The sequence below is a fragment of the Pectinophora gossypiella genome, chromosome Z, assembly GCF_024362695.1.
Source record: "Pectinophora gossypiella chromosome Z, ilPecGoss1.1, whole genome shotgun sequence".
Taxonomy (NCBI): domain Eukaryota; kingdom Metazoa; phylum Arthropoda; class Insecta; order Lepidoptera; family Gelechiidae; genus Pectinophora; species Pectinophora gossypiella.
In genome coordinates, this window is record NC_065433.1 from 1,318,613 (window position 1) to 1,345,957 (window position 27,345).

Sequence of the window (27,345 nt, forward strand, 5' to 3'; positions counted from 1 at the left end):
CGCACCTGGAACTTTTTTTGTTTTCACGAAGCCTATTAAAGTCTTGGTCAAATTTTATCGCCAGTGAAAAAAAAACAAAATGGCCAAAAAACAAGATGGCCGCCATACAATTTTTTGTTTTTCCAAATAATGTCTCAAAGGTAAAAATGATGTATTGGGTGTGATCGGAACGTCATCTTGGAAAACTGCTCCGCATCAGGGAGACACCCTACGGCCTGGCAAAACTATCGTACCTAGAAAGATTCTTTTTTCACAAAACCTTCTTAAATCTTGGTCAAATTTTATTGTCGGTGAAAAAAAATCAAAATGGCGGAAAAACAAGATGGCCGCCATACAAAATTTCGTTTTTCCAGAAAATGTCTCGGGGGTAAAAACTGTGTATAGGGTTGTAATCGGAACGTCTTGTTGAGTATGGAAATACTTCTTGATCTTCAGAAACTGCTCCGGCATCAGGGAGACACCCTACGGCCTGGCTAACCTATCGCACCTAGAACAATGATTTTTTCGCACAACGTATTTAAATCTTAGTCAAATTTTATCGCCGGTGAAAAAAAACCAAAATGGCGGAAAAACAAGATGGCCGCCATACAAAATTTTGTTTTTTCAGAAAAATGTCTTAGGGGTGAAAACAATGTATGGTGGTGTAATCGGAATGTCATGTTGAGTATGGAAGTACTTCTCGATCTTTGAAATCTGCTCCGCATCAGGGAGACACCCTACGGCCTGGCAAAACTATCGCACCTGGAACATTTTTGATTTCACGAAACCTATTTAAATCTTGGTCAAATTTTATCGCCGGTGAAAAAAAAAACAAAATGGCCGAAAAAGAAGATGGCCGCCATACTAAATTTTTGTTTTTCAGAAAATGTCTCGGGAGCAAAAACAATGTATGGGAGCGTAATCGAAAGGTCATGTTGAGTATGGAAATACTGATCGATCTTGAAAATCTGCTCTGCATCAGGGAGGCACCCTACGGCCTGGCGAAACTATCGCACCTACAACATTTTTGTTTTCTTGAAACCTATTTAAATCTTGGTCAAATTTTATCGCCGGTGAAAAAAAATCAAAATGGCGGAAAATCAAGATGGCCGCCATACAAAATTTTCGTTTTTTCCTGAAAATGCCTCGGGGGTAAAAATTGTGTATGGAGTTGTAATCGGAATGTCATGTTGAGTATGGAAGTACTTCTCGATCTTTGAAATCTGCTCCGCATCAGGGAGACACCCTACGGTCTGGCGATACTATCGCACCTGGAACGATTCTTTTTCACAAAACCTATTTAAATCTTGGTCAAATCTATTCTCTGTGGTAAAAAATCAAAATGGCGGAAAAACAATATGGCCGCCATACCAAATTTTGTTTTTCCAGAAAATGTCTCGGGTGTAAAATTGATGTATAGGGGTGATCGGAACGTCATCTTGGAAAACTGCTCCGCATCAGGGAGACACCCTACAGCCTGGCAAAACTATAGCACCTAGAACTTTTTTGATTTCACGAGACCTATTCAAGTCTTGGTCAAATTCTATCGCGGTAAAAAAATGGCGGAAAACAAGATGGCCGCCATACAAAGCTTGGAACTAATACAGTACACGCGAGCAGCTTGCTGCGAGCGAACCACGCGACATCTAGTATATTATATATAGCTACAAACCCACTGACTGACTCACTGACTGACTGACTGACTCACTGACAGGGTTGTTCTCCCAGAAGGAGTGTCGGGGGGTAAAAATGATGTATGGGGGATGTGATCCAAATCTTCCGGTGAGTATGGGAGAAACTTCCCAGATCTTGGAAAACTGCTCCGCATCAGGGAGACACCCTACGGCCTGGCGCAACTATTATACCATGGAACATTCTATTTTTCGCAAAACCTATTTAAATCTTGATCACATTCCTATTGTCGGTGAAAAAAAAAAAACAAAATGGCGGAAAAACAAGATGGCCGCCATACAAAAAAATGTTTTTTTTCAAAAAATGTCTCGGGGTAAAAACTGATGAATGGGGTGTAATCGGAACAGTCCGTTGACTATGGAATTTTTCTCGATTTTGAAAAACTGCTCCGCCATCAGGGACGCACCCTACGGCCCTGGCAAAACTATAAAACCTGGAGCAATTTTTCTTTCGCGAAACATATTTAAATCTTGGTCAAATCCAATCGCGGGTGATAAAAAATCAAAATGGCGGTAAAACAAGATGGCCGCCATACAAATTTTTCAATTTTCCTGAAAATGTCTCGTTGGTAAAAACTGTGTATGGGTTGTAATCGAAACGTCTTGTTGAGTATGAAAATACTTTCCGATCTTTAAAATCTGCTCCGCATCAGGGAGACACCCTACAGCCTGGCGAAACTATCACACCTGGAACTTTTTTGTTTTCACGAGGCCTATTAAAGTCTTGGTCAAATTTTATCGCCAGTGAAAAAAAAACAAAATGGCTGAAAAACAAGATGGCCGCCATACAAAATTTTCGTTTTTCCCGAAAATGCCTCGGGGTAAAAATGATGTATGAGGAATGTGATCGAAACATCATGTTGATATGGGAATAATTTTCGATCTTCGAAAGCTGCTCCGTATCAGGGAGACACCCTACAGCCTGGCGAAACTATCGCACGTGGAACTTTTTAGTTTTCACGAAACCTATTAAATTCTTGGTCAAATTTTATAGCCAGTGAGAAAAAAACAAAATGGCTGAAAAACAAGATGGCCGGCATACAAATTCTTCGTTTTTCCTGAAAATGCCTCGGGGTAAAAATGATGTACAGGGATGTGATCGGATCGCCATGTTGAGTATTTTAATACTGCTCGATCTTGAAAAACTGCTCCGCATCAGGGAGACACCCTAAGGCCTGGCAAAACTATAGCATCTGGAACATTTTTTTTCCACCACACCTATTTAAATCTTGGTCAAATTTTTCGCCTGTGAAAAAAATCAAAATGGCGGAAAAACAAGATGGCCGCCATACAAATTCTTCGTTTTTCCTGAAAATGCCTCGGGGGTAAAAATGATGTATAGGGATGTGATCGGATCGCCATGTTGAGTATTTTAATACTGCTCGATCTTGAAAAACTGCTCCGCATCAGGGAGACACCCTAAGGCCTGGCAAAACTATGGCATCTGGAACATTTTTTTTTCCACCAAACCTATTTAAATCTTGGTCAAATTTTATCACCCGTGAAAAAAAACAAAATGGCGGAAAAACAAGATGGCCGCCATACAAAATTTTGTTTCTCTAGAAAATTCTTCAAGGTCAAAAAATATGTATAGGGGTGTGATCGGAACATCATCTTGGAAAACTGCTCCGCATCAGGGAGACACCCTACAGTCTGACAAAACTATCGCACCTGGAACGATTGTTTTTTCACAAAACCTATTTAAATCTTGGTCAAATCTATTCTCTGGTGGTAAAAAAACAAAATGGCGGAAAAACAAGATGGCCGCCATACAAAATTTTGTTTTTCCAGAAAATGTCTCAGAGGTAAAATTGATGTATAGGGTGTGATCGGAACGTCATCTTGGAAAACTGCTCCGCATCAGGGAGACACCCTACGGCCTGGCAAACTATCACATCTGGATCAATTTTTTTTTCGCACAATGTATTTAAATCTTGGTCGAATTCAATCGACGGCAGAAAAAAAACAAAATGGCGGAAAAACAAGATGGCCGCCATACATATTTTTCGTTTTTCCTGAAAATGCCTCGGGGTAAAAACTGTGTATGGGGATATCATCGGAACGTCGACTTCAATATAGAATAACTTCTAGATCTTTGAAATCTGCTCCGCATCAGAGAGACACCCTACGGCCTGACGAAACTATCGCACCTAGGACTTTTTTGTTTTCACGATACCTATTTAAATCCTGGTCAAATTCTATCGCGGTAAAAAATGGCGGGAAATCAAGACACGCGAGCAGCTTGCTGCGAGCGAACCACGCGGACATCTAGTTATACTTATATATAGCTACAATCCCATGTACTGACTGACTGCTCTGACTCACTGACTCACTGACAGGGTTGTTCTCCCAGAAGGAGTGTCGGGGGGTAAAAATGATGTATGGGGGATGTGATCCAATCTTCCGGTGAGTATGGGAAAACTTCCAGATCTTGGAAACTGCTCCGCATCAGGGAGACACCCTACGGCTGGCGCAACTATAGACCTGAGATCTATTTTTTTTCGCAAAACCTAGTTAAATCTTGGTCAAATTCTTTGTGGGGTGAAAAAAAATCAAAATGGCGGGAAAAACAGAGGGGCCGCCATACAAAATTTGTTTTTTCCAGAAAAAGCATCTAGGGTTAAAACTGTGTATGGGAATGTATTCGGAATGTCTTGTCGAGTAAGGAAAATGTTCTCAATCTTCGAAACCTGCTCCGCATCAGGGAGACAACCTACGGCCTGGCAAAACTATAGCACCTAGAACTTTTTGGTTTTCACGAGACATATTTAAACCTTGGTAAAATTCAATCGCCGGTGAAAAAAAATCAAAATGGCGGAAAAACAAGATGGCTGCCATACAAATTTTTCGTTTTTCATGAAAATGCCTCGAGGGTGAAAATGATGCATAGGGATGTGATCGGATCGTCATGTTGAGTATTTCAATACTACTCGATCTTGAAAAACTGCTCCGCATCAGGGAGACACCCTACGGCCTGGCAAAACTATAAAACCTAGACAATATTTTTTTCACGAAACCTATTTAAATCTTGGTCAAATTCAATCTCCGGTGAAAAAAAACCAAAATGGCGGAAAAACAAGATGGCCGCCATACAAATTTTTAGTTTTTCCCGAAAATGCTCGGGGGGTAGAAAATGATGTATGGGAATGTTGATCGAAACATCTTGTTGAGTATGGAAATACCTTTTCGATCTTCGAAAAGCTGCTCCGCATCAGGGAGACACCCTACAGCCTGGCGAAACTATCGCACCTGGAACTTTTTGTTTTCACGAAGCCTATTAAAGTCTTGGTCAAAGTTTATCGCCAGTGAAAAAAAAAACAAAATGGCCGAAAAACAAGATTGGCCTCCTATACAAATTTTTTGTTTTTCCAGGAAAATGTCTCAAGAGGGTAAAAATGATGTATTGGGGTGTGATCGGAACGTCATCTTGGGAAAAACTGCTCCCGCATCAGGGGGACTACCCTACGGCCTGTCGAAAACTATAGCACCTAGAACTTTTTTGATTTCACGAGACTTATTCCATTAGTCTTGGTCAATTCTATCGCGGTTAAAAAAAATGGCGGGAAAACAAGACACGCGAGCAGCTTGCTGCGAGCGAACCACGCGACATCTAGTTTTATATTATATATAGCTACAAACCCACTGACTGACTGACTCACTGACTCACTGACAGGGTTGTTCTCCCAGAAGGAGCATCGGGGGGTGAAAATGATGTATGGGGGGTGTGATCCAAATCTTCCGGTGAGTATGGGAAAACTTCCAGATCTTGGAAAACTGCTCCGCATCAGGGAGACACCCTACGGCCTGGCGCAACTATCGCACCTGGATCGATTCTTTTTTCACGATACCTATTTAAATCTTAGTCAAATCCAATCCCCGGTGAAAAAAAAACAAAATGGCGGAAAAACAAGATGGCCGCCATACAAAATTTCGTTTTTCCAGAAAATGTCTCGGAGGTAAAAATGATGTATGGGAGGTGTGATCGGAACGTCAAGCTTAATATGAAACAACTGCTTGATCTTGAAAAACTGCTCCGCATCAGGGAGACACCCTACGGCCTGGCCAAACTATCGCACCTAGAACATTATTTTTTTCCACCAGGCCTATTAAATCTTGGTCAAATTTATTGCAGTTGAAAAAAAATCAAAATGGCGGAAATTCAAGATGGCCGCTACAAATTTTTTTTTTTCCTGAAAATGCCTCGGGCGTGAAAATGATGTATAGGAATGTGATCGGATCGTCATGTTGAGTATTTCAATACTGCTCCATCTTGAAAAACTGCTCCGCATCAGGGAGACACTCTACGGCCTGGAAAAACTATACACCTGGAACTATTTTTTTCACTAGACCTATTTAAATCTTGGTCAAATTTTATCCCGGTGAAAAAAAAAAAAATGGCGAAAAACAAGATGGCCGCTATACAAAATTTTGTTTTTCCAGAAAATGTCTCGGGGGTAAAAATTATGTATAGGGATGTGATCGGATCGTCATGTTGAGTATTTCAATACTGCTCGATCTTGAAAAACTGCTCCGCATCAGGGAGACACCCTACGGCCTGGCAAAACTATAATACCTGGAGCAATATTTTTTTCACGAAACCTATTTAAATCTTGGTCAAATTTTATCCCCGGTGAAAAAAAAACAAAATGGCGGAAAAACAAGATGGCCGCCATACAAAATTTCCCTTATACAGAAAAAGCCTCGGGGCTAAAAATGATGTATGGGAGGTGTGATCAAACGTCATGTAGAGTACGGAATTACTTCCCGGTCTTCGAAAACTGCTCCTCGTCACGGAGACACACTACGCCCCGAGACCTATTTAAATTTGGTCATATTCTATCGCCGGTGACATGCTTCGCATCAGGGAGACACCCTACGGCCTGGCAAAACTATAAAACCTGGAGCAACTTTTATTTCGCATAACATATTTCTATCGCCGGTGACATGTGTGCTGTCAACTTTTGCTGGGTTTTTTTAATTTCTGACTAAAATTATTGTGAACCTATTCCATAAATTTTAAGCCTGTCGTTTACCCGTCACCTGATAATAAAATGACAGGTATAACTTCAAATAAACTTAGTGTGTACTGGAATCAGCACCAATAACACATCATGTTAAATCTGGACAGCGCCATCTGTATTTTTTTTTGAGAACCTAGCCTGGAAAGTCCCTCATTGGTACCTATAGATTCTGTAATTATATTTGTCTTGCATTTAGACCAATAAAGACCACCAAAGGATGTTTGATGTGAAAATCTGGTCCCAAGAGGTCAAAAATTAAATTTAACTAACAATTTTGATACCACAAAAAACATTGATTGTGAGATCCTATCAGTTAAAGTGGTGCTAAACGACGTGATTACTATTTTTTTTTCAAAATAATTTTAAAAAGAAACAATTTTATTAAAAACATAATGAAAGATATATTTTTAGAAATAATTTGTTTTATTATATAATTCATACTCATACAAAATATTCCTACATTTAATTAAATAGTTGAAATAAAACAGCAACTTAACCATATACTCTCGGCCTATGTGGTCCAGTGGCTAACATTCCGGAGGTCCCAGGTTCAAGTCCCGGTGGGGACAAAACACAAAAATTTCTTTGTGATCCCTGATTCAGTTAGGACATTGCTGGCTGATCCAACGACATTGGCGGCTCAGCAATAACCCTGGTTGAGGTTGGTCATCCACTTCACAACCTACATGATAGAAGAAGAACAAGTACCTATTTATGATTTTTGAACAGACTTAATATGGTAACATATTAGTAAGTAGGTAGAGAATAAACTTAACAATAACATTAAAATATACACAGGTTTTTATCTATTTAATGATTTAATAATATAAATTATAATAATTATAAAGTGATATAAACTCATAGTTTACCAACATCTATGAACAAAAAAAAAACCCCGACAAAACAAAAGTACTCAATTATTATGAAAAAAGGTGAAAAAAACCCTATAAAAAGCAAAAAATAACTTATCCCACATACCTATGCTTGCAAGCAAACTGAGCGTGTAACATTCCTATCACACTTAACAAACATCTCTGATGACCTTGAAGACCTGAACCGATTTCTACCAAACATAGCTAAGAACACTCTCGACTAATATAACTTACAAACAAAAAAAAAATTAAAATCGGATCATCCGTTTGGGAGCTACGATGCTACAGATAGACACATATACACAATTTTGCGTCGGGGGTTAATAAATAGAACTATATACATTGCAACAACACACAACACAGCTTTTATGTTCACTAGATATTAATGCTTTTGAGGTGAGCTCATCCTGCAAACAATGCATACATGGGCATCCATCAGGCATCTGAAAGCAAACATGAATGTTTTTAATAGTATATTGCACAATATGCCCGATTGTATCAATATTATTTAATGTGTAGGAATGGAACTGAAACATTGCCAACAATAAATTAAAATTAGAACAATGTTTTAATCATAATTAAGGATTGCCTTATAACATTTATGATTGAAACACAATATTTTTCATGTACAACATATAAAATACTTAATACTTTAATACCTATCTCGGAGATTGTTTTTCTATATAATACCACTCTTCACTTCTTTCCATAAGCCCATGGCCTGTGATTTTATCTTCGTGACTGCTTCCCAAAGATATTCCACAACTTATACAGACATATTTGTTTCCAACTGTCCGATTGGAACATTCTTCAGGAAACTTGTTATTGTTGCTTACATCTCTTAGTATGAGTATGAGTTAGTATGACAAAGTCGATCAGCATTCACACTATAAATAAATAACTATATAATAACAGTTGTCATATATAATAACAATGTCATTGATTGTATGTTACTTACATTGCAATTTATCAACGAACATTATCCACAAACTTTTTATCATATCGGCTCTATCCAAAACACACAATGGCTCTGGAAGTTTTTACAGTAGAATGTCGACGCTCTCGCACGGTGAACTTGTAAGCTACAAATTCTAACAAAGTACTTCAAAGTAGCACAGGAAATTATCAAGAGAACTTCTCGGCAACGAGACCACAGAACGAGACCATAAGACCATTTTGTTTAGTTTTTTTTTTTGGTTATTTTGTACATAGGACAGGCAAAGGGAAACATAACCCATACAGCCAAATACTATACTAGGTACGTTAAATTCGTTAAAAACTATAAACGTATTTTCATATTTTCAAATCGGTAAGCAATGGAATCCACAGGTTACGCAAATGTGTTATTATGTCATAATTATAGCCTCATCTTTTTTTCTTTTTGGAAATTTTGGCCTGGTTACATAGACCTTTAGGTTGTGATACGAATTAACTCAAAAGTCCGCATAAATTTTCAAGTTATGAAGCGGCTTCTTGGCATGAAGTGAAAATAGATAGTACCACTTTGTTATTGAATGTTTGTTTATTATTTATATTTATATATTTTTCCGATATGATAACACTTAAGTGAATGTTTTTCGATTACTTCTTCTTTTCGTATTAAATATAAATAGATTATTCAATGAAGAAAACAACTTTCCCGCCAAAAAACAATGGAAAAATTAATGAAAATACTCAATATTCACTGCTTTTAATAAATTGTACTGAAGTAACAAAAAGCAATTAGATTTTATATTGCTTATTTATTTAATTCCATCGACATCTATGCGACCGAGTGAAGAAAAAAGTACCTCAATATTTTTCGATATTGGCTGTTTGAATCTGCGTTGCCAGAATTTCTTTGTCTCATGGAAAAAAAAGTAAACTCAGTACCCAAACCGTTGGCGCGAAAAAGTGACAAGCGTTTTTTCACTTGTATTTCAAGATTCCAAAGGTAAGTTGATTTTGTTATTGATAATTTAACATTATTTATAAATATATTTAGGTATATAATCTTTAAAATCGTAAAATAGTTAGCCATATAAACATAATTATTATAATTGTAAGATCTTTAACTATCTGTACTGATTTTCTCTTTTTCACATAATGAAAGTGAAACATTAAAAGGTAAGTACGTACCTACTTAAAGCTATAATTCTTATTTTATTGTCTATTAGATAAACACAAATAGTACAGAAGTGGTTTGTTTACAGATGAAGCGTTCAAGCGTCGAAATTCCATTGTGCTCTACAATGCGTCGCCGTCGCGTCGACGACGAGCCTGCTGCAACCTGCATCGGTGCCGGTAAGTATTTAGATTTTAACGAGTTTAATTCCAGTTTACCAAACGATCGATTGATTTTATGATGATAAAATAGCCGCTTGACATCAGTCATGGAAAAAACTTTACTTAATAACAGGCAATAGGTACCTACTTACTTAAATCAATTGCATTGCCCCTACTTATGCTGTGTGACTAGAATAGGCGATAGTTAATTACTATTAATATTTTTTTAGATTATGTAAGTATGTTGGTAGGTATATGAAATAAGTTAATTAACCTATGATAAATTTAGATGAGATCATAACACTATAGATAATAATAATAAGATTGAATCCTTTTTAAATTATAACAATCCGAGTGTGATTGTGGTTTGACAGCAACCCATGTTGTAGCACAACAGTAACTTCACTCATTAGATGACCTGTAATAAGTAGGTCTGTAAAAAATTACCTATAGTACACACAAAAGTTAACCTATGACCGTAGTATTATTACTTATTCTATGCTATACTAATACCAATCACTCTCTTAATATTCTGTGTGAATAGTTAAACCTTTCTCTAAAATCGTGAAAAAGCCAACTAAATAATTATGTCTGTTTTATGTGTAGAGTATTTTATCAAAAATTACAAGTTACTACAGATGGTTAAATACAACTATAACCAATCTTATAATAATATTATAAGATAACTAACTAAAAATTATAGAAATAAGTAGTAACTAGGTAACAAAATTATTATAAATTTACCTACTTAATTATATAATACAGCTATTTATAATAACAAAATTATATCAAACAAGTTATTAAGTAAGTATATAGATATAGAGATATCGAAGCTTTGAAGTATTTAGTTTATCTGAAAAAAAAAAGTTTGAATGCTATAATAACATTTGTCTACAATAAACTTATTTAAATGACTGTTAAAGGGTGTATGTAGGTTTGTCTATATTTTGAATATGGTTAGGGATATGGTTATATATCTTGATGACCATGTGGTGGGGACTGAAGGAAACTAATCTAATTCAACCGACTTCAAAAAAAAGGTTATCAATTTGACCCATATGTATATTGTAATGTGTGTTAAATTTTCCATATACATGCCTGTATGTTTGTCCATGCATTTCGTAAAAACTACAAATCGTATTGCAATGCTTTTTTATTAAGTATCGTCCAACATAGAAAAGAATGTAAGTTTCATCAAAATTGGTTTAGAAATTTCCAACTTATGGTTGAAAAACAGTTAAAAATTAGGAACTTTGTGTTTCGACTATACTAATAGAAGCTTAGAGCTTAAGTAAGTATGGATACTAATGGTTTGAGAGTAAATTAAAGAAAATTGGAAAACGGTCAAGGGTGTGTCGGACACTACATACATTAAACAAATTATAAGACATTTTATAATATTTCAGTGTTTTGGTAACGATGGTCACTGGCGTATTAATATTATTAGGGACACTTGAGTTTATACAAATAAAAAGTAATTTCAAAATTTAGATTCTAATGTATTCAACTAAATATTATTTCTTACTATTTATTTGACAGATTTTGAAGTCCGTTTTATTTTTTTAATTACTTTTTGTGACAGCTATAAAGTAATAAGCAAAATAAAGTAACAACTTTATAATTATTTTGTTTATTACTTTACAGCTATCTAAAGATATGGAAAATGCCGAATACAATGAGTGTCTAAAAATACCATACCTCCACAACCCTGATACAGTAAAAATATAATATAGGTAGGCATATATACTATGTTATACTATATTTTATGTGTATATGTACCTAAGGTTCCGTCCACAGAAAATGTTAGTAAAGGAAAAATCTGTGTATGTAAGTATGTATACGTATCATACGTAGATACACGTCTAACGCATAAGTACGAGCGAGACAGACCATTCTAACGTAGTATTATTCTTTATTTGATGCCTATAGCTTAAGTGACGTTCAACTCGATCGTCTTATATCTAGATACTTGAATTTCGGCATCAGAATTTTCTTTTACTAACCTTTTCTGTGGACGAAACCTTCGGTGCGCGAGTCCAAATCGCACTTGCCTGGTTTTTTTTTTAAATTTTTGACAAATATACGTACCTACTTCACCTGTATTAGTCTGAAATAATCTCACACTATGATGCAACAAGATCAAAAGAAGAACAAAAACTGTGGCATAACGTTTTCCTGTTATTTTACATTAAATTTTCGAAATATTCCGTCAATAGAGTGCTGCATTGCGTACATACATAATATCTCGCCTATTTTCCATTGGGGTAGGCAGAGAACAGACTGTATAATCCTTTATTTAAGTAAAGTGCAGTGTAATAAATCGACATGTCTTCTAAATATTTTATAACGAGGGTTTGCGTTGCGTTACATCAATTGAGTTGAATGTTTGTATACCGGTACGGCACCCTCTCGATGTCATTGGTCTTAAAGTCATTTTATTAGGTACCTGAATTAAATATTTATGTTACAATGATGTAATTTTCAATTGCTTAATATTTTATTAAAACTGTCAAAAGGTTACTAATGAGAACGTTGAGGAGTATGAGTGGGATAACTTTGAATGATAAAATAGTGTGTTAAGGGACTGTTGTAAAAGAAAATGTAGTGAAGAGAATTGACAAAAGGACGCTTAGATAGGTTGGACAAGGCCAAGATTTATTATACGGATGTAAGTGGTAAAATCCGAAGTGGATGGCCTAGGTGGTACATACCTCGATTAATTTCAGGATGTTTAAAGAAAAGCCACGGTCAAGAGTACTGGGAACCGGCGAGCATGCATAAATGAGTGTACTTTGATAAGAGTAGTAGAAGCGAAAGTGATGTGTCAGGATCGTAGTAAGTGGAATTGCGTGGCCGATCCCAACGGAAAATAGGCGTAATCTTAAGTATGTGTTTTTTCGAGAAAGTTGCTTAGCCATTTTCTATATTGTAAAGTCGGCGCCTCGTATTTTTTTCACTTCAGCCACAGCTACGATGGCAATGTTGTCGACTTAATTCATCGACCTTTGATGTTCAACCACAATGTGTGCTCTACATGACCGTCGCGACTGAAATGATTATCGGCGGCGGCTTTGTGCGGCACGAACTGGCGGCACTGTGTGAAAGTGCTTAAACGAATGCCATTTTAACTACTTATTAAAAAAATCACCTACCTAGGTTTATTGATCCGACTGAAATTTTATATGTATGCGTAGTTTTTTTTTATATTAGGTAGGTAACTTAATTCTCATATAATAATTATTGCATTCCCTATAATAATATCGGTGAATAATTGTTTTATTAAAAAATAGATTGTTGGAGAATGATAATATTGATAATTGATATTTTAATTTAAGTACTTATGTAGGGTAAACTGCCTAATTATTAGAACCTTAAATGATTGGTACGGTCTAATCATTTTTCGGCACCGAATATATCAAAATGCAAGGAATATATCAAAATGTTCTTATTTTTTTTTCTTAATAGTCAGTAGGGGTGTCAATAATAGGGTGTATTACCTTATCTATTAAATAAATTAATATCTAAAATTTACTGAATCCTTAGGTCTAACACACCAAGGCTCCGATATGTATGAAGGTAATAATTCGCAATGTACGGTTATCTCAGCATGCGCTTCAATTTATTCAGTGTTCCATAATCGCGCATCTTTCACTACTGCCGAAATTGATGAAATTTTAAGAATGGGGGATACACTTTACATGCAGTTAAAATATCTACTTCAGAGGGGTGTCAGTTATTTTATGCCAGATGAATTACCCAATGAGCTTCGCGTCGGGGATAACGTCGCACATATAGTTAGTATGGAGGACAACTGGATCATTTCTAATACGTATCCTACAACTCCCGCGAATAAAGACATAGGTTTATTAACGTTAAAGAATATACTGGACAATAGAGTGTTTTTTAATACTAATGACTATACTGTCGATTCGCAATTCGCTTATAATGTGAACAACTCAAATCACAACGACAGTACCGATAGCATATTGTTTACGGGTCAGGGTTATACTTTTAGTTTTTGGCGCTTTAATGGTGAATATTATTTCTTTAACAGCCATGCAGTTAACAGCAACAACATTAATATAGGAACGGGTAAGCCAGAAGATGGTCCTTACGTAGCACGTTTATTTAAATGTAATTCAACCGAAGCGCTAGCCAAACTTTTGCTCGCGAATGAAGTTTACGACGGATCCGAATACTCATTAACCCGATTAAGAGTATTAAATGACGACCTTATATGGCAAAACGAAGCGCAGGTTAGTTCCGAAACGTCACAATCCATTTTAGTAGATTTAATATCATCATCATTACTGAATGAGAATCAAACTTTAGATTCGATTTTGATGAACTATCAATCAACCCTGGCCCCGCTTAAAACCTCTGTGCAAAATTTTGATATTAGTAAATTGGAAGTTGATTCAAATCCGGTAGATGTATATAACACTACAAGTGATATAAAACTGACAATTTTAAAACCAGTTGTCCTATTAGAAAGAATCAGTAATCAAGACGAAAGCCAATGCGTTAAAAATAAAGGTGGCCGACCCAAAAAACAGAAACGCGGACCGAAACCAAGTAAAGAAAACGCGCATCGCGAAGCTGTCAGGAAATACACAACGAAAAACCCCGCTGTTAATCGCAAGGCAGTTCAACAGTATAGTGAACGCAATCCAGATATTCACCGCGAGGCCGTTCAACGGTACAACGAACGCAATCCAGACATTAACCGCGAGGCCGTTCAACGTTATAACGAGAACAACCCAGACGTTCATCGCGCGGCCGTTCAACGTTATAACGAGAACAACCCAGACGTTCATCGCGCGGCCGTTCAACGTTATAACGAGAACAACCCAGACGTTCATCGCGCGGCCGTTCAACGTTATTACGAGCTCCACCCCGAAATTAACAAAAAAGCAGCACAAAGATATACAGAAAATAGTCGTAACATAGAAACGCCGCTGAGATATTCAAAAAATTTTATAGGTGAAAAACAGGGACACGATCTTAATATTATTAGATTATATAATTTAAAAAATACGTCGCTTCTGTCTGATAAGACATATAGATGTCCAAATTGTAATGCTCCATTGTTCGAAGAAGAGAAAACTCGTCGACAATGGTGTTGTCATTCAGGAGATTATAACGTTCAAAATTTTCTCCCATTAAATGAAGAATTTTATTCAAATTCAGCTTTTTTAAATAGACCACGCGCTTACAATAATATTTTTGCATTTTCAGCATTAGGTGTTTCCCACGGTTACCATCATCCAGAAGGTATATCTTTTCTAAAAATTCAAGGACGTATTTACCACCGTATCTTTGATTTGTCTTACAATGAAAGTCCTAATAATATTAATTTTTACATAAATGACAGTAGCGAAAGAGAGAGTTTAGCTGGCGAATTAAGTTTAGATAAAACGGTAGTTCGAATGATTACAGGTTTCATGCACACAGTTAATCCGTACATAAATTGTTTTAGAAGGTTAAGTTTAGAGGTATCATCAGAAGCTTTCTTGAAGTTCGAAAAAACTACTCGTGCGACTCATGGTAACATCCTCGGAGATCAACCTATTGGTCAAGAAATTGCCGCAATTATTAGTACAGACCGCGAAGAATTTTCTCCACGCTGTATTGTAGTTAAAAAGATAGCAGACGGTAGGCCTCGAACAATAGATATAATGGATTCCTTATACGAGACTTTCCAGTATCCTCTCTTATATCCTCACGGAAATACTGGTTGGCATCCAGATATGAGAGATAATAAGGGCAATAAGCTTAATCAGGTTAAATATGTCCGTTGTTTACTTTTATCCGAATCGCGATTTAGCATATTTGGTCGTTTATCTGAAGAGTGGTTAGTCGATATGTTTTGTAGAGTTTTAGAAGAACGCTTGCGGTTTTTGAAAAATAGCCAAACAAAACAACAAAACAGGCTAAGAGTAGCTCCACTCCAAGAATTAATTAATGACGAGTTTATTTTAGGAGAAGGTGGAGTAGAACCTGGTAAAATTTATTTACCTAGCTCATTCACAGGGGGTCCACGGTACATGAAAAAGAAATACCTGGATGCTATAGCAATGGTAAACAGGTTAGGTCCACCATCATATTTTTTAACTTTAACATGTAACCCCAACTGGCCTGAAATAAAAAATTCAACATTATCAGGTCGATCAAAAGACCCCCTTACTTGTGCTCGAGTTTTCAACTTAAAACTCGGAGAGTTATTAAAAGATTTAAAATCGGGTAAATGGTTCGGAAAAATTGTTTATATAATGCATGTTATAGAGTTCCAAAAAAGAGGACTACCACACGCGCATATTGCTTTTAGAGTGGAAGGTGGTGGACCAGTAGAAAGTCTGGATATTGATAAGTTTGTTCGAGCTACCATACCCGATCCAGCACAAACTTTATTATACAAAGTTGTCATGGATCACATGATACACGGTCCATGCGGCCCTCCTTACCGAACTAATTTGCCGTGTTGGAATAGTGAGAAAAAAAACTGTTTAAAATATTTTCCAAAAAAAGAAACACCAGTCACCTTCAGTGACGATAGAGGTTTTATACATTTACGTCGCAATAGTAAAAATCAGGCGATTATTAAATATCGCGGCAGAGACGTAATAGTTAATGATTTGTGGGTCGTTCCTTATAATCCTGCTCTTCTCCTAAAATATGATGCTCACATAAATTTAGAAGTGTCCACACAGCGTGCTATAATTAAGTATTTATTTAAATATATGACAAAAGGACCTGATGAAGCCCGTATTGCCGTTGTTGATGAAGAACATCGTGAGGATGAAATCGAACAATATGTCACTAAGCGATATATTAGTTCTAGCGAAGCAGCGTGGCGTGTTCTCGAATTTGATATTGTAGCTAGGAACCCTACGGTAAAAATGTTAACAGTACATTTGCCCGATCAAAATTCGGTATTTTTTAAGCCTGGCCACGCGAACGAGGCAGTTAATAATGCAGGTTCAGATCTTTTAGACTATTTCAGTAGGCCTTTAACTGAGGAGTTTGATCGGGTATCCTACTTAGACTTTTTTGAAAATTATAACATTCATGCGAAAGATCCATGTTTAAAGACAGTTCAGGCGGTGCAAATGCAAAACGGCAAATTTCTTACACGTAGAATGCGGGGTGAGCTCGTCGCGCGTCTATTTTGGGTCGCGCCGAACAGAGGTGAACAGTTCTTTTTAAGACTTCTTTTAAGTGTTTACCCTTGTCGTAGTTTCGCGGATTTACTTCAAATTGGAGGTCCAAATTGCACAACTTTTCAAGAAGCTGCCAAATTCGTAGGACTTGCGGACGACGCAGTCGAATATGAACGGGCTATGGAAGAAGCTTCCACTTTTTTAACCGGACCACGACTTCGTAGCTTTTTTGTAACGCTGGCTGTTAATGGTGCCTCAGTGGCGTCACTGTGGAACACGTATAAACGTCAATTGGCCGAAGATTTCCTTTACAGGGTGCCAGATGACGAAGAAAACGCGTTTAACATGTGCCTCATTCAAATAGATAGAATGCTACGCAGACACGGAACTTCGTTAATAGAACAAGGTTTGCCGGAAGTAGTTTACAGGTCAACGGAGTTGGATAGGGAACGCACTGAATATGATTTAGATAGTTTGAAATCATACGTAGAAGAGTGGTTGCCACAGTTATCTCCCGATCAACGTGCCGTATTCGATTACGTGGAAAAGCTTTGCGTTGATAGTGTTTACCGAGAATCCAACAACTGTGCGATTTTTATCGATGGCCCCGCCGGCACCGGAAAAACGCTTTTATTGAAGGTCATAACTGCATATATCCGCGGTAACCTTAAAGGTATAGTTTTAACCTGTGCATCGTCTGCAATTGCTGCTCAAAATTACACAAACGGAATGACGGCTCATTCCTTGTTTAGATTTCCTTTACATCTATTAGATGATAGCGGATACTGGAACATCTCAAATGGTACTCAAAGAGCTGAATTGATTTACAATTCTAATCTCATTGTGTATGATGAAGCGCCGATGGCTCATAAATACCTTATAAATTTATTAAATAGATCATTGCAGGATTTGATGAGGTCAGACAAAATTTTTGGTTCTAAAATAATTATTTTTGCAGGAGATTTTCGTCAAATTCCTCCTGTAGTCCCAGAAGCACGAACGAATTTTGATATATTAAACGCGTCACTAAAAACTTCTCCTATTTGGAAACAGTTGAAAAAATTTAGTTTGGTAACTTCACAGAGATGTAAGGATGACGCACAGTATGCAGAATTTCTTTTAAAACTGGGTTCAAATTCATTACCTACTCATAGGTTAGAAACAAATAATAATGATTTGCAATTAGTCCAACTTGAATCCATTGATTATGTTACTGAATTAGAAGATTTAATTGATTTTGTATTTCCAGAAGTTACCCTTACTGAGCCAGGCGTATGCTCCTTCAGAGCGATTCTATGCACCCGTAACGATGCAGTTAGAGAAATTAATGCCGTTATTTTAGACAAACTACCAGGAGAAGTATTACATTTTTATGCCATAGACAAAGTTTTAAGTGACAACGCTGATCAAGTATATTTTAGTCCTGAATTTTTACATACACTTCGACCACAAGGTGTTCCAGATTTCGACTTACAATTAAAATTAGAATGTGTTTGTGTAATCACGCGTAATCTTAGTTTCGCGGACGGCTTAGTAAATGGCACCAAAGTAATAGTCGTTGAAACATCTCCATATATTATTAAAGTTCGGAAACAAGGTGAACTAGGAGATTATTTGATCCCTCGAATTCTTTTTAAAGCGCCTATAGAACATAACAGCCCTTACGAGATGTGTCGCCGTCAATTCCCATTGCAGGTGTGTTATGCAATGACCATTCACAAGAGCCAGGGTCAAACGATTAGTCGCGTTGGGGTCGATCTTAGATCTGACATGTTTAGTCACGGTCAACTGTATGTAGCTTTAGGTCGCGTTCGCGAAAGACGTGACATAAAAGTACTACTACCCAGGCACCGAATCGTAAATGACCAACCTTTCTCGAATAACGTTATCATATCAGAACTTTTAAGTTTAACGTAACTTTATTAGGATGGCACTTCTTGAAAAGACTGAACAGTTCATCTCTGTTATTAAGCTTATTGGGTTTTTTTAGATCGGTTAAATCATGTGCTGAAATTATCGTATATTGCGAATTATTTATTATTATTTATATTCATTCTATCTTGTTTTTTCTTCTTTTCGTATAATTTAACGATAAAACTGACTTTAACAAGCTTGCACTCGATTTGACGATGGTTACATTGAATTTCAAAGCTAGGTTTACCATTTTATTAGTCACAATCACTGAATTAAAATGTGTGTTAATCAATTGGCAATGTGTGCATGCCCTTCCCAGCCGTTAACGCTGTGGAGGCTCATCTTTAGGGGACGAGAGAACGGGCGTGAAGGGAACTGGCAGGATGAACACTTGGCTGCGGGTGCGACCGGTGCATGGGAGTGAAGTGGAGCTGGCTGGAAGATGGAGGCAGGTATCACTCGATTGCTTTAGCTGAGTTCCACTCAGATCAAGTAAGCTGTCATATGGATGAATGTCGCAGGTTGGAATGATCCGGAGTAGAACTGTCGGTGTCGTTCCCATCGTCGTAGGCATTTTCGGTGGATTTTGTAGGTCGATCAACAATGGTTGCGTGAGTTTTAGCTGTCAAGCTGCTATGCCGTGCTAGCCGATTCTTGCGATCTGGGATACAAGGGATGGACGTATCCTGTGGAATGATCGTGTCAGCGAAGGTTTGAATGTCGCTTAGGACTGGAAAGGAGGGAGTACGGAAACTGTAATCAGTATTCAGGATCTCGCTGTACATGGGCAATGTTTAGTTTAGGTGTATTAAAGTGGTAATTGTTCGAAGTTATTTGAAAAGAATTCTGTTTCAGTGTTTAAGCGCTAAAACTGTTTGTTTTTTGTAAGCAAACGTATGATTTATTGATCTTCATTTTTTACTTTATAACGCTAACGCTATACAAATGATTTTGTTACCAAATTTAAGTGCGTATATAAACAATAAATTAATACTAAAATATTTCGATGAAGACACCAATGATGTTTATTGATACATTTTTCTCCTAAGTGCTACTTTCTCAACTTAAAGCAATAAGTTATGCAGTAATTATACTTCTACGAGTATATTTAAACAAATCATCATTCAAAAGCATTTTACCCAATACTTAACTTACATTAAGTAAAATTTATCTTTGTCATTTTAGTCACTTATTTTTTTATCATTCACTAAGCAGTAAGCAAAATATATTTACTAAAATAATAAAAAAAAATACGATATTCATGGTAAGTTGGATTAGCTATTTTATAACACAAACGACTTGATATTTTCATTCATTAATTCAGGAAAATAAATGTACAATGAAAAATAAGTTTTTATAACCGATTAAATTTGTGTAATGTGTAGTTTTACTCATCAATATAGTAAAAAAATATAATTTGCATTCAAATTGTACTAAAGAATATTTTATACTAGCGTATTTTAGTAACTTAAGTTAGAATTAAGTAAACAAACAAAAAAAATATAAATATAAGGAACATATAAGGAAAAAAAAGGAAGGCCTTAAAATAATAAATATAAGGAAGAAAGAAAACTCCGGATCCGGATCTGTTTACTCATCATCAAGGAAACTTTAAGAAATAACATTACTTCAAATGTCTGCTCGAAGAAAGATTCAGAAACTTAAACAATTGCCAAGCTGGAAATCGATTAATGAGTACACATAAACGCTACATAGTAAAACTCGCGTGTCCTGTGATGGATACAGTATATTATTATACATTAGCATTCATTGGTGTATGAATCGTCATCGTCATTGTGTCAGCAAAGACGCATCATCAATTGCACAGATTTGTGGCTACAAATATATAAATGAAAAGTGTTATTTAGAACATTATTTATTGTGTTGTGCAATAAAATAGGTCAATAATTACCTGTATCCGGCAGTGCGAACAATTTCATTCATAAACATGGGTAAATATGACGACTGTCAGATGGGCTAAGCATGAAAAAAAGTCCTTAAACAAAATCCCATTGTTTCGCTATTGTGTTTGAAAATCTAAGCCACAGGAGGATATTAAGTACGACCATGCTTTACCTTTAATGGCGTATGTAAAAAAAATTAAGCCTATAATCAACAATGAATGTTCTATACCATCCTAAGCAAATTCAAAAACAAATTTGATCATGTTAATTTCTGGCCTCCCACAAGCGGGTCTCACCAGTATTGACAGAAGAATGATCACTCATCGATACAAAACATACATAAAGTAATTAATACATGTATACAGGCTAAATAAAGTGAAGTTGCTAGAAAATACCTACTACTTGGAAAAACAATAATTGGAGAAGAAACCACTACCTAACAACGTGAAACTTTGATATTCAAAATTTTCAAATCATATATGGCTAAAGCAAAAAAAATACTTAAGAATTGAAATGTAAAAGAAAACACCTTTAGTTACAAAAATAGAAAGCGAGTCATATTTTATATTTTCTGGTAAAATTGTTTAGTTTTAAATGTTACCAAATACACCAAATGTTATTAGAAATGAAAGTAACTGCAAATAGTTTAATTCATATGTGTACAGTCAGTCATAACCAACATAATACCTACGTAATATTTTAAGATAATCGTTTGTTTTTCTACATTCGTTGTCTATGTATATTCGTTGTTGGTATTTACTATTATGAGGCAAATAACAAATAACTATGCTTGTTATTAATTTGCATATACCTACAGAAAATCCAACTTACCATGAATATAAAATAATATAGTAAGTGCAGAACAAAAACTTAGGGTTTTACATGGTTTTATGTTTTCCAGTGGATCTGGTTAGAGCTATGTCACGCTAAATTGTGTTCTTTGCTTTCTTCTTACAATACTTTTCAAAAGAACACTGTTTCGCATGAGACGGTTCCTCAAAAAACATAATATCGTGTATGAGCTAAACTAAAACTTAGGGTTTTACATGGTTTTATGTTTTCCAGTGGATCTGGTTAGAGCCATGTCACGCTAAATGGTGTTTATTGCATTTCTTCGTACAATACTTTTCAATAGATCACTGTTTCGCATGAGACGGTTCCTCAAAAAACATAATATCGTGTATGAGCTAAACAAAAACTTAGGGATTACATGGTTTTATGTTTTCCAGTTGAACTGGTTAGAGCCATGTCACGCTAAATAGAATTCTTGTCATTTCTTCTTACAATACTTTTCAATAAAACACTGTTTCGCATGAGACGGTTCCTCAAAAAACATAATATCGTGTATGAGCTAAACAAAAACTTAGGGTTTTACATGGTTTTATGTTTTCCAGTGGATCTGGTTAGAGCTATGTCACGCTAAATGGTGTTCTTTGCATTTCTTCTTACAATACTTTTCAATAAAACACTGTTTCGCATGAGACGGTTCCTCAAAAAACATAATATCGTGTATAAGCTAAACTAAAACTTAGGGTTTTACATGGTTTTATGTTTTCCAGTGTATCTGGTTAGAGCTATGTCACGCTAAATTGTGTTCTTTGCATTTCTTCTTACAATACTTTTCAATAGAACACTGTTTCGCATGAGACGGTTCCTCAAAAAACATAATATCGTGTATAAGCTAAACTAAAACTTAGGTTTTATATGGTTTTATGTTTTCCAGTGGATCTGGTTAGAGCCATGTCACGCTAAATGGTGTTTATTGCATTTCTTCGTACAATACTTTTCAATAGATCACTGTTTCGCATGAGACGGTTCCTCAAAAAACATAATATCGTGTATGAGCTAAACAAAAACTTAGGGATTACATGGTTTTATGTTTTCCAGTTGAACTGGTTAGGGCCATGTCACGCTAAATAGAATTCTTGTCATTTCTTCTTACAATACTTTTCAATAAAACACTGTTTCGCATGAGACGGTTCCTCAAAAAACATAATATCGTGTATGAGCTAAACAAAAACTTAGGGTTTTACATGGTTTTATGTTTTCCAGTGGATCTGGTTAGAGCTATGTCACGCTAAATGGTGTTCTTTGCATTTCTTCTTACAATACTTTTCAATAAAACACTGTTTCGCATGAGACGGTTCCTCAAAAAACATAATATCGTGTATGAGGTAAACAAAAACTTAGGTTTTATATGGTTTTATGTTTTCCAGTGGATCTGGTTAGAGCCATGTCACGCTAAATGGTGTTTTTTGCATTTCTTCTTACAATACTTTTCAATAGAACACTGTTTCGCATGAGACGGTTCCTCAAAAAAACATAATATCGTGTATGAGCTAAACTAAAACTTAGGTTTTATACGGTTTTATGTTTTCCAGTGGATCTGGTTAGAGCTATGTCACGCTAAATGGTGTTCTTTGCATTTCTTCTTACAATACTTTTCAGTAGAACACTGTTTCGCATGAGACGGTTCCTCAAAAAACATAATATCGTGTATGAGGTAAACAAAAACTTAGGTTTTATATGGTTTTATGTTTTCCAGTGGATCTGGTTAGAGCCATGTCACGCTAAATGGTGTTTTTTGCATTTCTTCTTACAATACTTTTCAATAGAACACTGTTTCGCATGAGACGGTTCCTCAAAAAACATAATATCGTGTATGAGCTAAACAAAAACTTAGGGTTTTACATGGTTTTATGTTTTCCAGTGGATCTGGTTAGAGCCATGTCACGCTAAATGGTGTTCTTTGCATTTCTTCTTACAATACTTTTCAATAAAACACTGTTTCGCATGAGACGGTTCCTCAAAAAACATAATATCGTGTATGAGCTAAACAAAAACTTAGGGTTTTACATGGTTTTATGTTTTCCAGTGGATCTGGTTAGAGCTATGTCACGCTAAATGGTGTTCTTTGCATTTCTTCTTACAATACTTTTCAGTAGAACACTGTTTCGCATGAGACGGTTCCTCAAAAAACATAATATCGTGTATGAGGTAAACAAAAACTTAGGTTTTATATGGTTTTATGTTTTCCAGTGGATCTGGTTAGAGCCATGTCACGCTAAATGGTGTTTTTTGCATTTCTTCTTACAATACTTTTCAATAGAACACTGTTTCGCATGAGACGGTTCCTCAAAAAACATAATATCGTGTATGAGCTAAACTAAAACTTAGGTTTTATACGGTTTTATGTTTTCCAGTGGATCTGGTTAGAGCCATGTCACACTAAATGGTGTTTATTGCATTTCTTCGTACAATACTTTTCAATATATCACTGTTTCGCATGAGACGGTTCCTCAAAAAACAAAATATCGTGTATGAGCTAAACAAAAACTTAGGTTTTATATGGTTTTATGTTTTCCAGTGGATCTGGTTAGAGCTATGTCACGCTAAATGGTGTTTTTTGCATTTCTTCTTACAATACTTTTCAATAGAACACTGTTTCGCATGAGACGGTTCCTCAAAAAACATAATATCGTGTATGAGCTAAACAAAAACTTAGGTTTTATATGGTTTTATGTTTTCCAGTGGATCTGGTTAGAGCCATGTCACGCTAAATAGCATTCTTGTCATTTCTTCTTTCCATCCTTTATATTATATTAAATAATATTTCATACGGTATTATTTCGTTCTTTAATTTAATGTGTTTTTAGTGCTTCTGAATGTGATTTTGTTTTAAATACTTAGCTTATTAGCATTCATCAGTATCCAAGAATTCATCATATTACTGCTAATCAATAAACAAACAACGGTTTTAGCGTTTAAATACCGAAAAAACAACCTGCCTGTTCATTTATTACTTGTTTTATTAAACAGGAATTTGCATATCGATCGTTTTCAATTAACTTCGAACAGTTACAACTACACGTAAACTGAGCATGTAGTCTATCTACAGCAAGATCGTGACCGCTGACTGCAGCTCTCCTTCTCCCTCCATTTCACTCCCAATCGACATTTTCACCTTTGCTGATATGATTACTCCACAGGATACCTCCATCCCCTGCATACCTGGTCGCTAGATTCGGCTGGCACGTCATATCGGTTTGACAGCCAACTCACGTAACTATTGTTGATTGATCCACAGTCCACTGAAGTGCCTACGATGAAGGGAACAACATGGACAGTTCTACTCCGAATTACTCCAACCCATGCGATGTTCATCCATGCGACAACCCACCTGATCTGAGTGGAACTTAACTGAAGCAAGAGAGTGATGCCTAATTCCATCTGCCAACTAGCTCCACTTCTCTCCCGTGCACCAGTCGCACCCACACCGACGTGTTCATCTTGCCAGTTTTCCTCACACCCGTCCACTTGTCTCTTGAAGATTGGCGTCCACAACACCAACGGTTGGTTAGGTCATGCAAGCATTGTTACAATTGATAAAAACACATATTTTCATTTAGTGAATGTGATAACCTGTACTAATAATTTGGTCAACTTAGCGATGATAACTCAATGTAAGTATTAACAAACTCGGTACGTGTTTGTTATTGTCAATAGTATCTTTAAATTGTACAACTCGCTTATGTTTGACAATTACTGAGTAATTGCTTTGCTTATTGCATGCTAATTGCTGAAAATTGCTTTTTATTTTAAATTCCTTAGCTAAAAATTGCTTTTTCTTTCACATTTCTCTGCTTATTGAATGACTATTGCTAACTCATTAGATAGAACCTACTTCTCATATAAGTAGGTGGATGCGGCCTCGATTAGCGGGGGAACCACATGAAAAAAAGCGAGCTACTGGGTGTACCTCCTGGGTAGTTTGGAAATCACCTAAAATATATATGTATATATTTATAAATAAAAGTTAATATATATAAATTAATATTGTTATTTTTTAACAGGAAATGCACAATGCTAAAAACTGCGTAGGAGATTTTAATACAATAGTACTACCAAGCCTGATGTTGGCCGCTATTTCAATGAATGCAGCAGTGTGACAGCTAGCAATCAAAAGTAACAAGATATCGAGGTACGTTAAATGACGATCACGACCACATTGGCAAAAACGTATCGCTATAGACTAAGGAAAAAAAAATTAATATATATTTTATTTACAGGAAATGCAGATGGCAATAAACTGTGTAGGAGTTCATGATTGCAATAGAATAAAATCGACCAAGCTTGAAGTCAGCAGCCCCTTCAATGAATGCAGCAGTGTGACAGCCAGCAATCAAAAGTTACAAGATATCGAGGTACGTTTCATGACGACCACGACTATTTTGGCAAAAACGTATCGCTATCGACTAAGGAAAATAAATTATATATTTTATTTACAGGAAATGCAGAAGGCAAAAAACTGCGTAGGAGATCATTAATACAAAAGTATTATATAAACCAAACCTGATGTTGCCAGCTCCTTCAATGAATGCAGCAGTGTGACAGCCAACAATCAAAAGTAACAAGATATCGAGGTACGTTACATGACGACCACAACTATTTTTGCAAAAACGTATTGCTATCGACTAAGGAAAATAAATTACATATAATATTTAATTATATGTTTTATTTACAGGAAATGCAGAAGGCAAAAAACTGCGTAGGAGATCATTAAACAATAGTATTATATAAACCAAACCTGATGTTGGCCGCTCATTCAAAGAATGCAGCAGTGTGACAGCCAGCAATCAAAAGTAACAAGATGTCGAGGTACGTTACATGACGATCACGACCACTTTGGCATAAACGTATCGCTATAGACTAAGGATAAAAATGTAATATATATATTTTATTCACAGGAAATGCAGAGTATAATAAACTGTGTAGGAGATTATGATTGCAATAGAATAAAATCGACCAAGCCTGAAGTCCTTCAATGCACGCAGCAGTGTGACAGCCAGCAATCAAAAGTTACAAGATATCGAGGTACGTTACATGACGACCACGACCACTTTGGCAAAAACGTATCGCTATCGACTAAGAAAAGGATATTATACCTATACGAATTAATATTATTTTATTTTTAACAGGAAATACAGAAGGCAAAGAAGCAGATGTCATCAAAGAAGATCTTTGTTCCTGCAATGTTTCCGCAGACGATACAACCAACAGAGCGAAGTGGAAGGAAAAGACTCGGAATAAAGACCCCACCACCATATGGGAACAATGCAAGGGAGAGAGAGAGAATATAATGTTATATTTTTATTTTTTGATAACATAAAATAAACCAACAATATCCTACACATTTTTTTTATTTCTTTTTGTGTCTGTCTTAATAGTTATTACAAATCTGTGATGCGAAACAAACTATACGAAAACGTCAATCCACATACAACGCCCGCGAAGCTGCTTTAGCAGCGAGCGCACTTAGCACCATCTAGTTATACTATATATAGCTGCAAACCCACTGACTGACTGACTCACTGACTGACTGACTCACTGACAGGGTTGTTCTCCCAGAAGGAGCGTCGGGGGGTAAAAGTGATGTATGGGGGATGTGATCCAAATCTTCAAGTGAGTATGGGAAAACTTCCAGATCTTGGAAAACTGCTCCGCATCAGGGAGACGCCCTACAGTCTGGCGAAACTATC

At 36.2% G+C, this 27,345-nt stretch overlaps 2 long non-coding RNA genes across 2 annotated transcripts; one reads left to right on the forward strand and one right to left on the reverse strand.

Annotated features, from left to right (window-relative positions):
- Positions 1-7,095: 7,095 nt before the first annotated feature.
- On the reverse strand, positions 7,096-8,445 carry LOC126380174 (uncharacterized). The gene is made up of 2 exons (XR_007568432.1): positions 8,223-8,445; positions 7,096-8,006 (listed from the first exon to the last, which is right to left on the reverse strand). It is a non-coding gene; the product is annotated as an uncharacterized LOC126380174 (long non-coding RNA).
- Positions 8,446-25,650: 17,205 nt separating this feature from the next.
- Positions 25,651-26,981, forward strand: LOC126380179 (uncharacterized). Its single transcript, XR_007568438.1, has 6 exons — positions 25,651-25,787; positions 25,876-26,010; positions 26,095-26,229; positions 26,331-26,464; positions 26,554-26,680; positions 26,785-26,981. It is a non-coding gene; the product is annotated as an uncharacterized LOC126380179 (long non-coding RNA).
- Positions 26,982-27,345: the final 364 nt, after the last annotated feature.